We start from the raw sequence: 12737 nt of genomic DNA, 5'->3' as shown, positions 1-12737 counted from the left end.
GGTACTGCTGTACTCTGTCACACTCTTTGTCAGTTCTTTATCTATAAGTCTGAGACAAAGCATGGGCTGTCAATATTTGGTATCTTCCATCATTCTCCACTCTAGTCTCTAAAGCTCACTGGTTGGTTGGCAATGGCCTGTCTCTACCTCCCTGGCACTGGGGTTTGAGATACACACGACCATTCACAATCTTTTTATGGTTGCTGGGCATCCAGACTAAGATATCCAGGCTTGCCCGCAAGAACTTCACCCAACAAAGACATTTCTATACCCCCCAAATATATTTTAAATGAAAACTATCATCCCTCCATGAGGATTTCTAGGTAGTTGATGGCCACTGGGGGAGAGATCACCAGTTTCTTCAGCAGTGGTAAGTTGACTACGTACACCTAAATATACCTAATGGATCACACATCGGTTCCCCTAAAACATGACAATTTAGAAATACATGAGAATAGAATGGGACTAGTTAAGAAGAGTAAGGGGGGGTTGGTCAACAGGAGTGGGAAGGGTCAAGCGAAGGTCATTTACATTCTGTATGAAAGTATAATGCAAACTATAATTATCATAATACAGAATAATAAAAACAAAATTATAAAAATATGACTAAAAGCAAATTCAAACAGAAAATAAACCCTACTGTTTTAAAATCTACCATTTAGTTTGAAGGAAAGAAGTAATGTGCCTCTCATTATGTGACTTTTCTTTTCTTTCCAAACACATAACACTGACACATGCCATGGACTCAAGGAGCAGAGGGTAGCGTGGTATTTCAAAATCAAATGAATAGAAACAGGTGAGGAACACAAGTCATGAGAAATACCAGGGCCATGATTGCTCTGAATCTGCTATGGATTGTGGCTAGAGTCAGTTTCTAATGTAAACTGGCACTAAGTGTCTCTCTGCCAGAAGGAGGGAGGTTTGTCAACCTGAAATGTAAGTGTAGGATAAGGCCTCTTTATTGCTGAAAGAAATGCTTCAGCATGCTGCAACAAGTGGGAGAAGCTGTAAACCACTGTCAGAGCCAAGGGTTTGAAGTGTTGAGGAAAAGACTCAGCCAAGATGCAAAGCAGTGTTCCAGACTAAGATGAGGCCATGATCTTATAGAGGAGGCACAGATTGTAGCCAGAAGAAAGCTAAGTGTAATGTGACACTATCTCCATGTGAACAAATAGGAAACTGACACAAGACTATAGCAGGAGTCCCCACTAGGGTTCAGCTTGCTGAACCAATGAGTTTTATTGGGATTATTTACAGGAGTATGGGTGAGTAGTTACTTACAGGACTATAAATTACTCAAGGACAACTGCATCTCATAAGTCCACCTCAGCATTGGTGACAATTCATAAAAACAGGAAACCTAGAGTACACTACAGAGATGTAGACAGCTCAACGAGTTGATAAGTCTCCTATTCTTGTGGCTGAGTTGGCTTGAGCCTCTTCTAATTGGATCAGCTGGTCTCTGCCTCTTCTAGGAGGCTTGGCTTGTTCATGGGTGTCACTAGACAATTCTTACTGCCTTGGGGAGGAAAGGGCACAGTGAATCTGATCAGTTTCATGGACTTCCTGAAACCCATAATCATTTATTTCTTGAGCTCAAGAAACTTCTTTTCAGAATAGACTGTTCCATCTCTGCTTAGAATATCTGTTGTTTTATCTTCCTTTTATTATTTTGTCTTTTTTTTTTTTTTTTGAGCTGGGGACTGAACCCAGGGCCTTGCATTTGCTAGGCAAGCGCTCTACCACTGAGCTAAATCCCCAACCCCTTTACCTTCCTTTTAACATCCCATGCTTAACACGCTTCCCGCTAAGACAGAAGAGTTTAATCTTAGGAGAAAATACGATACAACTCTGAGAGATCTGGTAAATTCTCCAAGGCTAGATGCCACCTTATCAACATCAGATGAGACATAGAAAAATTAAAAATAAATGTCTAGTTTGATCATGTCCCAATCATGTGGTTTGGGAAGGTAGTGCTGATTACTATCTTATTGGATAAGAACAATAAAAGAAGCAATAGATGATAAAATATGTCCGAAGTCACTTCTTGGTCTGGATATATATATATAAAAGTGATGGGATTCACAGAACAAAAAGGAAAGGAGGAAAAGGGGGGAAAAAGCACAGCTAAAGGATAGACGTAATCTTAACACATCATAAGCACAGTGAAGCTAGCAAAATTGGACTGATTAACTACATCAGCAAGGTGGATAAAACCAGAAGTTCTGACCTACATATTAAAAATATTATTAAAACACTCCTGAAATTAAGTTGAGATGCAAATGAGCATCCTTAAACTTGAAATGGAAAAAACTTGAATTAGAAAGCAAATCTCATTACCAGATATAAAAAGGAATGGTACATTGTTACTAAAAGGATAATTCACTCCAAGCTATGAAACTGATGAAGTTTGGATCATGCCATCGGGGCACTAGCCCACAGAAAGAAATACTGACAGACACACAAAGAAATTAACAAAGCTAAAACTCATACTGTAAGACTCAAAATACCACACCAAGAACATGACAGATGACTCAGACAAGCAAAATAGCTAAGTTCTAAGAAAGAACCGTTTTATGTACATTTGTGTCTTTCTGAGGGTCACTCATTGAACCTGGACATCACCGATTCAGCCATGGTTGCTGACCTTTAAGGACCAGGCATCCTCCTGTGTCTACCCTCCAAGCTAAGATTCCAGTTGTACACCACCACACCTGGCATCTTCGTGTGGGTACTAGAAATACAAACTTAAATCTTCCTGCTTGAATAGCTAAAATTTTACTGACTGAGCTATCTCTACAAAAAAACAGTCTAAGAATCTCAAACAATAGCAGCATTCCATATGTCAGTGATTCTACATGACTGTCTAAATAGGGGCACCATGAGACACTCTCTTAGGATGGCAAAATTTTGTTTACGGTTCTGTTTAATGCCATTCTTCTTACTGAAATGAGTTTAAACTCTGAAAGTTTCCTGAGCAGGCAGAAATGGGAGCTACACAGAGACATCTCTTTATCTGTATTCCTGGCTTGCTCACTGTGGTAGCCATAATACAATTTAACATTTTAAATGGTTTTTATTGTCTCCAGTGGAGGTTTTGGCATTAGAGTTTAACTTACAGGGGCTGAGGAGATAGTTAATAAGATCTGTCAGTTCAGGATGCAAATTAGATCCACAGAGCTCATGTCAAAAAATGGCATAGTCTGTGCTTGTATTTCCAACACAGTGGGAGGAGAGAAGATGGGTCTCTGGGATTCAACAGTCCCCTTTGCTAAAGGCACCACACATTTCAAACACAGGATTCTGAGAATCCTAGCTGAATCTGACCTGAAAGACTCCCCTCTGAAGACTAGTTTTCATAGATCCAGAATGTTATATTTAAGCTTCCTAAGGGAGGACAGCAACCAACGATTCTATTCAGCTGTGATGACTGTGACACACAATGCCCACAATGACCAGCACAGCATGATATCCCTAAGGGTGTAATGGTGGCATTTTTATCTTGGTGGCAACCAACAGTTGTCATGGTTGGACTCAAGGCCTGCACAATTAGAAATGATATCCAGCACTGGAAACCTAGCCAAGCACCAATGACTGGTAAGGCCATGTACCCTAGAGGAGCATCTCTTAATGATATTTCCCTGAACTATAATAATTTCTAACATAGTCTAAATATTTATTCTTATTTCCACAGATAGTGTAGCTCTCACCCCTCATGAAAGAAGATCATAGACCATTACAAACCACACACATACATACACAAATGGCAGAAAACTAGTAATTATTGGAGGGGGCAACCAAAATCGATTCATATGTGACAGAACTCCTGCACCTAAGGCTCAGGGAACATCTCCAAAGAAGGGCAGAAATGCCATAGCGCAAGAGGAACAAAAATATTTGCTGTGAAATTTTGTCTCCCGGAAATGACAGGGAAGCTTCATTTATATAGTTCAACAATATGGTTGCCTGAACAAGACCCAAACAGAGACACCTCCAGTAGATTTGCTAATGGGTAAGGGGAAATCTCATGATGTTCCACCTTAGACAAAGAACTATATGCTACTAATGTCTGCTGAGAGAGTGAGAATTAATTTCCAGGGATGAATCCTCTAATGGTCATCTAATAACCTGAAATCATAGACATACACTCAACACTAAATAGATTGAAGAGGTTGTCTTTATGTACTTATACACACATACACATGCACATACACACATCTGCACATACGTATCAATAACAATTAAAGAAAAGGAGAAAAGGAGGAACATGAGTTGGACCCAGAGCAAGGTGGATGCATGGGATGTTTTGGAGGGGTAAAAGAAATACAGGGGTAATGTAATTATCTTTTAATTTAGACAATAAAAAGAAAAGTATAAGTTTAAAACTATTATAAGCTCCCTTCCCTCAAAAAACAAACATCTATGTTTAAGGACCTGAAGTGAAGCATAGAGTAAATCGTGACATCTTTGTAATTGAGAGTATCAAGTGATAATCTGTGGCATGTGGCTAGAACAGCACCAGCGAGAATATAATTCTCATTAATTTGTTAGCAATACTCATTGTAAATCAAATGTTAAACATTTAAAGTATGGCTGTCCTCTGGGAGGTTCTACCCAGCATCTGACTCAGACAGATGCAGACACTCACAGTCAAAAAGCAGATGGAGCTTGGGGACTCTCGTGGGAGAATAGGGGAGAGGATTGTGTGCTGGAAGGGGTAAGAACTCCACAGGAAGACCCACAGAGTCAACTAACCTGGACCTTTGGAGCTCTCAGAGACTGAACCACCAACCAAAGAGCATATACAGGCTGGACCTAGGCCTTCCCACACATATGTAGCAGATGTACAGTTTGTTCTGCATGTGGGTCCTGAACAATTAGAGCAGAGGCTATACCAAAAGCTGTTGCTTGTCTGTGGGATATGTTCTTCTAGCCAGACTGCCTTGTCTGGCCTCAGTGGAAGAATATTCTCCTAGCCCTGCAGAGACTTGATGTGCCAGGGGTCAGGGTCAAGGGTCGGGGGAGCACCTGCTCAGAAGAGAAGAGTAGGAAGGATGGGGAAAGGGTTGTGGGAGGGGGTGACAAGGAGGAAGCAGAATGTAAAGTGAATAAATTAAAAATAAAATAATTAAGATTTAAAAGTAACAAAGCAATAATCTACACGGAATCAAGGTTAAATTATATTAGAGACAGCTGAAACTAATAGAAGAGCCAACAAAGAAGATATAAAAAAAGAGTAAAACTAGAAATTCATTCTTTTAAAATAGTCTAACAAACTGCGTCTGAAGAGACTGATTTCCCAAAGGGGAGGGGGAATACAAGAATACAAGAAGGAAAGAGAAAAATTATAACTCTTTGGCGCTCTCATCAGAGTGCCAGTGGTGGGCATCTCCCTGTAGATATTTGGTACTGAGTGTGGTAGAGTGTTTATATCACAGAACTGGATGAATGAATGGATGGATGGATGGATGGATGGATGGATGGATGGATGGATGGATGGATGGATGCTGCCAATCAGAATCAGATTTTCAGAAAGAAGATAACCTGCTAGGTCTGGGGATGGCATTACCTACACTTAGGGTGAGTCTGTCTGTCTCAGCTAAACTAATCAAGATAGTCCCTCCAAAGTGTGTGTAGGATCCTGTTTCCTAGGTGACTCTGCAATCAGTCAAGAAGGCAATCAATATTAACCATCACCTTTATATGCACATTTTATGTATGTAGTTTGTTGTTTTTAACTAGGACTACATATTACTGTATGATAAATAGTGGAGTACATTGTTTTTAAAGTATGCTAATATAGAAACTTTATCTTGGTATCATTATATAGTACATAAATTATGTTCCAATATGTATTGTTTGTATCATATAGGTGATATCTTTTTATATTACCTCCTTTTAAAGAAGAATTTTCTTCAAAAAGCTGTTGCTAAAATAATGTCACCTTTAAATCAAGGCTATAAGGTCACCAAGCTCAATGTTCATTAACTGAACTGACCACAGGATCTGAAGAACTGAGATGTCCTCAGTGGGAGGTCTCCCTGCAGAGGCCCTTTGATAAGAGTGGCAGGTAATTAATCCTTGTAAATCAATCTGCCCACTTAGTGCTAATGAATTAAGAACCACTTCACAAAGACTGTCCAGTTTCTGGCTAATGAAGTGACAGCTAACATGACTGGGCCTGCTGTGGAGGAAGGCTCTGTCATACAGTAGATACATCCTCACATAGATCCCTGTCATCTTTAATAAGATTCAGCATGGATGGATCCATCCGTCCTTAGGGAATCAGCATAACAACGTGCTTTGTTCTCTTATGTTTGTGATTCTGACCACTCTCTTTGGAACCAGAAGTAGAGAAAAGTCAAGGGTTTCCCTCCACTCTCTCCTCTTTCTGTCATTTGGAGAAACAAAGATATCACTTCATGGTCTCTGGGGAGTTGACAGAAGTAGAAGGGACTGATGCATCAGAGCCCAGATGTCCAGGGTTTGCACAGCAGCATGTTGTAAGACCTACCTCCAAGATCCATGAGCATGATGGGATCCTTTAAAAAGAATGAGCAGATTCTAGAAACAATGCCTGAAGGATGACAGCTGTCCTTTACTTCCAGAACAGGAGAGCCATAGATCAGCGCATAGCCAGCTGTCCAGCCATTCTACTTTTCCATATATCCATGTTTCCAACACAGCTAATTGTAATGTACCAAGTCATAAGAGGCTTTCCCCCTAGCAGAACACACAGACCACTCACATGCAAGAAACTAAGTATTTGGCCAAGAAACACTTCTGCCATGGTAAATATACAAGTTATCAGTAAAGTTGACAGTGGCGTTGCTGGTCAGGAATAAATAGAGAAGATGGGTAAGGAGAGCAGCTGAGAAGTATAAGTAGAGATGGACATATGGAAGCCATGTGTAAAATGTGTGTGATGATCATTGCTTGCATTGGGTGGTACACCAGTACAGTGTGTAGCCTCTGGCCAAGTTCACAGCCGTAATTTCATCTTTGTCCAGTATTGGTATGGCCCTAGGAAACGCCCTAAAGGGGAGTTAAATGCTCTTTCCCTCTCTTGTACTGTCTCTCTCTTCTCTCTTGGTATGTAATAAATTTTGCCTACCACAAGGAGAGTCTGTGTCTTTAACATCCTCTGGCATAGGATAGCAAATTACAATCCCAAGTTGATGTCAGGTGTTTGTGAATGTCTATCACCCTAGTTCCTTAAGTCCCACACAACTGGGTCATAAGAGGCTCTCTGTTGCACTCAAACACAGCTTCAATATAGAAAAGTTGTAATCTTCTTGATGAATTAATAGACAAGGAGAGGCTAGCAGAATATGGAGAGAATATGCTCAAAATACAGTGAGCTGAAAATGGACTCCTGTAACCCTGAATAAGTAATCACTGCATATAGTAAGAGAAGGAGTGTCTACACCTAAGCAAACATAAACCTATTTACACAATGTAAAACTGATCCTCATTGAGCCACCTCTCTTCATTTTGAATGTACTCACAAGTCAAGGTATGAAAAGTTGGGCACTCCCTGGAAAGAGAGATAGTCATGATAGCCCCAGAGAACACAGCACACAGAACTGAGCTCTGTTTTCATCCTGGTCCCTGGCTGTTCATTTCATGCTCCATATGATTATATCCCATACAGTGGCATGTAGAGATATGCTTTTTCGAGAATATATTTAGCTGAAGAAGCTTATCATTGGGATAGAGTTTTTCAGGAATCATGCTCTGGCCCCTGGTTTGTGGAGGAGCCACTGCAAGTACAGATTTCTGATTCTCAGATAAATTCCACTTCCTCCACAGCACCCGGATCAAAACATTCCTGGACATCTCTGAGCAGACCACTCTCTTTGCAGATGTCGGGGTCAGGTTGCTGTTTCAAACATTAATAATAATTAATTAATAATTTCCTGTTCCAAGTCACAGCAGACAAAACCTCATAGTCATGAGACTCTAAAGTTCTATTTCATGCAGAGACATGCTCATGGGTCAGCTTGGTCATTGTGTCCCCTTGACAAATCCCATGATCTATCCAGATCAGCCTGATCCTTCAACTCTATGAAATGCCTAACTGTCCAGTAAGAACTCTTCCTGCCATTCTCAGAATCTGGGGATGTGTGGGTACAGAAATTTACAGAACAAACTAAGCACACTGATGTAAGGTGCCTCTGATCACAGTGGCTTGATGGTTTGAGCTTTGAATTCAAAACAAAACCTTGTGGGATCTGGAGATCTTCCCAGCTACTGAGTCACCTCTGGCAAACCCTTTCATATCTTCCTGAGCCTAGGATTATTCCCCCTTGATAGAAGAGGAAGAATGAATGGAATTTTCAGGAGCATTGCAGGGTAGAATAAGGAAAAGTGTATAATTATTCAGTATAACCCACCAAGGTGACCCAGTGTTGGGCAGTTATGGAATGATTTATTCTTTTCCAGTTATTTACAGCTATGATCTTTATTTCTTACTCACTTTCTCAGGGTCAAATCACTCCATTGTCTTAAGCCTGTCCCCTTCACATGAGATAATAGAGCCAACTCTGACTCACTTCCCTCCACAGCACTCTGGGCCTTTGATCCCTTCCACATGGAAACTGCACTGGAGAACAACTGGGTATATAGGCACTCCAGCTCTACAAGCCCAGAATGGCGAGCCATCCTCTAGCAGACAGCATTTAAATGGAACATTCCAGTGATGGATTCGAGTGTTAATAATTGATATTCTCGTACGCATATCCATTCATCCACTCAATGACTCTTTGATTATGTAGCAGAATCAAAAAGCTTCAATATGAGAAAAGAACTTATATATGACTTATTGTACTGTCTGTTTGAAGGAGATTCAAGGAAGTTAAATGAAATTTTTATTTCCACATTGAGGAGAATATAAACAAAACAAACTAACACATCCTGCCAGGCTGTTGGAAAGAGAATGAACAGAACTTCGCTTCTCTCTAGGATCTCAAAGGGCTCAGGGAAAATGAAATGTGTGCAGAGATGGCTGGGAAGTGAGAGACAGGCACTTGGCATAGTTATGGAGGTTTTAATAGGCTATTACTTCCCGCAAGAAGAAAAGGACGGGGGTCCGGTACTCAGGTCTGTGCTACTCAAGTAGGCATTTCCCTTTCTTATGTTGGGAAGACCCACTCTTTCTTCTGCAGCCACTGTCTCTTCCTCTCTGAATAGTATGAGTGGAACTGACCCCATTCCCAACATTAGACTTTGCTCAACTAGTTAGGAATAGTATACTGTTCAGCTGTGGAAATTATCTTCCAGATGGGCACATGACCCAGTGGTCATTGTGAGAGCCCTCAACAGCCAGATATCTCAAAGGGGGAAAGTGGTTCAGTGCTACTCATTATAAAAGAATCAAAGAGATGGAAAAATACAGATTTCTGGGGCAGGGGAGCTGGCTCAATGGGTAAATGTTTACTATTCAGGCACGAGAACATCAGTTTAAAGCCTACCGTTCATGTCAAAAGCCAGGCATAGCTGCTGTGCATACCCGTAGCCCCAACATCATGAGAGGTGGAGACAGGAGGATTGCTGCAGCTTGCTGGCTTCCAAACCATCTCTGGGTTCATGACATAAGAGGATATCTAGGGAATAAGATAGAATAATTGAGGAGAACATATGATGTAACTCTCTGGTCTCTGTGAATATGAGAATAAACATAAGCACATGTATGAGCATGTATTGCAGACACATATATGCCCAAAATGCATATGCATGCACATGCAAATGTAATTAAATAAATTAATAAAATTAGATGCAGATTCCTAATAGCATTTGGGTACCTGGATCTAGATGACTCTTGAATTAATTCTGTTTCAGAAGACACAGTTCTGTTGCTATTTAAACTAAGGTTAAATTGTGATTATTTTTATAGATTTCTGTATTTTATATGTATATAGCATTTTGCCTACATGCATGTATTTGCACCATTTACGTGTGCCATGTCCACAGAGGTCAAAAGAAGATATTAGATTCACCAGAACTGGAATTACAGATGATTGTCAGCTACATTGTGGGTACTGGAAATTGAATGCAGTCCTTTGGAAGAACAGCAAGTTCTCTTAATAGCTGACCCACCTCTCAAATTCCTAAGCTGGGACTTTAAGATACATTTAGAACAGTGATATACTAATTTGTCCATGATTGGTAGACTTTGCATTTGTGTATAATGAGGAATTGATAGGACAGCAATGGAGGGAGAGGTAAAAATGGGAACATAGGGAAGAATCACAAAGCATTGTGCTTGAGTGCAGTCAGAGACATAAGAGACAACTGAGAGAATGAAAACAAGGAGAAGATTTCGGAAATTCTTTGGTCCCACACTGCAAGGCTTTAACATGGAGAAGAAGGAACCATTGGGGATTTTAAAGACAGCCTCGTTCCATGCTGAGCTGTGCAGAGTGGAAGCAGGCAGATGCAGAGGACGGACGTTTAAGGAAATAATTATGGCAGAGAGAGCTGTGTGATAGACACATAATTAACACTCTTGCCAAGTGTCTCTTCTTTTTCAGAATGGGAAATTCACTTCTGCTTCCTTCCTGACATCAATTTGTGTCCTGTGAGTTGATTGGTTCTCTTGAAGCTTTTGTTGGCTTTAGTATCTTTCTTGGTTCCTGAGGAAGCTGGGAGTTTCATTTTACACTCATGCACATATATTCACTTTCAGTAATTAGAGAAAAAATAAATCTTCATTGAGATCCTCTTCAAGCTCCAAATTCTTCAAGCTATAATCATTAGTTTAGATTAAAATTGAGCAAAAGATTATACCTATCACAAACATGTTGACATGTTATAGTCTCTTTCTTTAAACAATAATACTTAGCTTCTCATAAACCTTTTCAGTTTTTTATTGTCTTGGTTATTCACAATAACATGTGCTGGTTAGTTTAACAGTCACCTTGACATAGCCTATGATCATCAGGGAGGAGAATAATAATGAAAAATTATCTAGATCAAATTGGCTTTGGACATGTCTGTGGGGGATGATCTTGATTGTTAACTGTTGTAGAAAGACCAAGAGCACTGTGGACAGCACCATACCTTGGGATTAGGATCCTGCATAGTATAAGAGGATAAAGCTAGCTGGATCATGCAAGCAGGTAGGGTGTGTGTGTGTGTGTGTGTGTGTGTGTGTGTGTGTGTGTGTGTGTGTGTGTGTGTGTGTTTCACTTCACTCTTGACTATTGGATAGTGACTAGCTGCTCTAGATCTTGCTTTGACTTCCTCTCAATAATGGAGTAATTGTAAACCTAATAATCCCTTTCTCTTCTAGTTTATTTTTGCCATATTTTATCATAGTAACAGAATGAAATTAGAATTTGTCAAATAATTACCAAAATGCCAAACAGTTACACCAGAGAGGACACATCCAGGCTTTGGAAACAGTCTCCTCCCTGGATATCCTTCAATGATTGGAACAGAATTTTCTTAACACATTATTGGGACAGGAGAGATGGCTAAGCAGTTAAAGGCACGTAGTGCTCTTACAGAGGATCTGAATTTTGTTTCTAGCACTCAAGTCTGGTGATTCACAAGTGCCTTCGATTTCAGCTTTAGGGTATCAGAAATCCTATTCTAGCCCCTGTAAGGCACCTGAACACTTCTAAATATGCCCTCCTCCAGCACATAATTAAAAATAAAATAAATCTTTTTAAAAAGACATTTTGAGTTTTCTTAAAGACATTTTGAGTTTTCTTAAAAACAGTAATACTTAGTATTGGAAGATACTAAGTATTGGAGAAGGAAAAACTCCCTTTAGAACATTAACTTGGATTAAATGTGATAGTACATTTTGACAATGAATGCTTTGCTTATAACATATAGTGCTGGGGATGTTTGAAAGAGGAGGTGAAATTATAAAATGTTAAAAAATAAGGAAAAGTGGCTCTGTTAGGGACCAGAGTTATTACCTTGGTCATGAATTCATGAGGTCTTCTTCCTTCCTTCCTTCCTTCCTTCCTTCCTTCCTTCCTTCCTTCCTTTCCTCCCTTCCCCTCCATCCCTCTCTCCATCTCTCTCTCTCTCTCTCTCTCTCTTCCTTCCTTTTTTCTTTCTTTACCCAGCATAATATTTGAGAATCACACCATGCACCCCAATCACACTCACTCACTTCCCAGTCCTCCCAAATCTACCCTCACCTTGTGACCTACCCTAAAAAAAAATTAAAAAAAAAAAGCAATAAAACAGGCCTAACTTGTGTTACCCATATACTCACTAGAGTATGTTTAAACTCACAGTGGCTGGACCCTTAAAGAAAACTGAGTCCTTCCCTACCCACATTCCTGCTTCTGTGTCTTTACTACCATTTTAAAAGTTCTCTTTAGTGACTTTCTGTCTAGGAGGTCACTTCTCCTGGATGTGGGAGTGGGTAGGGATTGTCACAGAAGCCTACTATGTCCCTCTTTCTCAACTGAGTCTTCAGTCATCAATAACATCCTTGCCTTTTACAATCAACAGGAACATGGAACATGGACTTCTTCTATATGATGTCTGGTGATAGCATGGACCACAGATATCCACCTGGCATCCAATATCAGCACATGCCACATTGCTCAGCATTGTCTACAGTAGCACACCAAATCATGTACATCAACATAGCCCTCTGTAGCATGGGCTGAGGACATCAACATGACCTCTAGGACAACAGGGGATAAGGACACCAATATGGTCCCTGGTAGTGGCCCAGAGCATGGGCATCAACCTGGCTTCAGGCAGAA

At 40.2% G+C, this 12737-nt stretch overlaps 1 long non-coding RNA gene across 1 annotated transcript; it reads left to right on the top strand.

Annotated features, from left to right (window-relative positions):
* The first annotated feature begins 2612 nt into the window (after positions 1–2612).
* LOC116909550 lies at positions 2613–9050 on the top strand. The gene is made up of 3 exons (XR_004389080.1): positions 2613–2727; positions 5873–6070; positions 8568–9050. It is a non-coding gene; the product is annotated as an uncharacterized LOC116909550 (long non-coding RNA).
* The last annotated feature ends 3687 nt before the right edge of the window (positions 9051–12737 follow it).

Source organism: Rattus rattus, chromosome 9 (genome assembly GCF_011064425.1).
Source record: "Rattus rattus isolate New Zealand chromosome 9, Rrattus_CSIRO_v1, whole genome shotgun sequence".
NCBI lineage: Eukaryota > Metazoa > Chordata > Mammalia > Rodentia > Muridae > Rattus > Rattus rattus.
The sequence above is the reverse complement of the archived record's forward strand: the minus strand, read 5'-3'. Positions and strand labels throughout refer to the sequence as shown.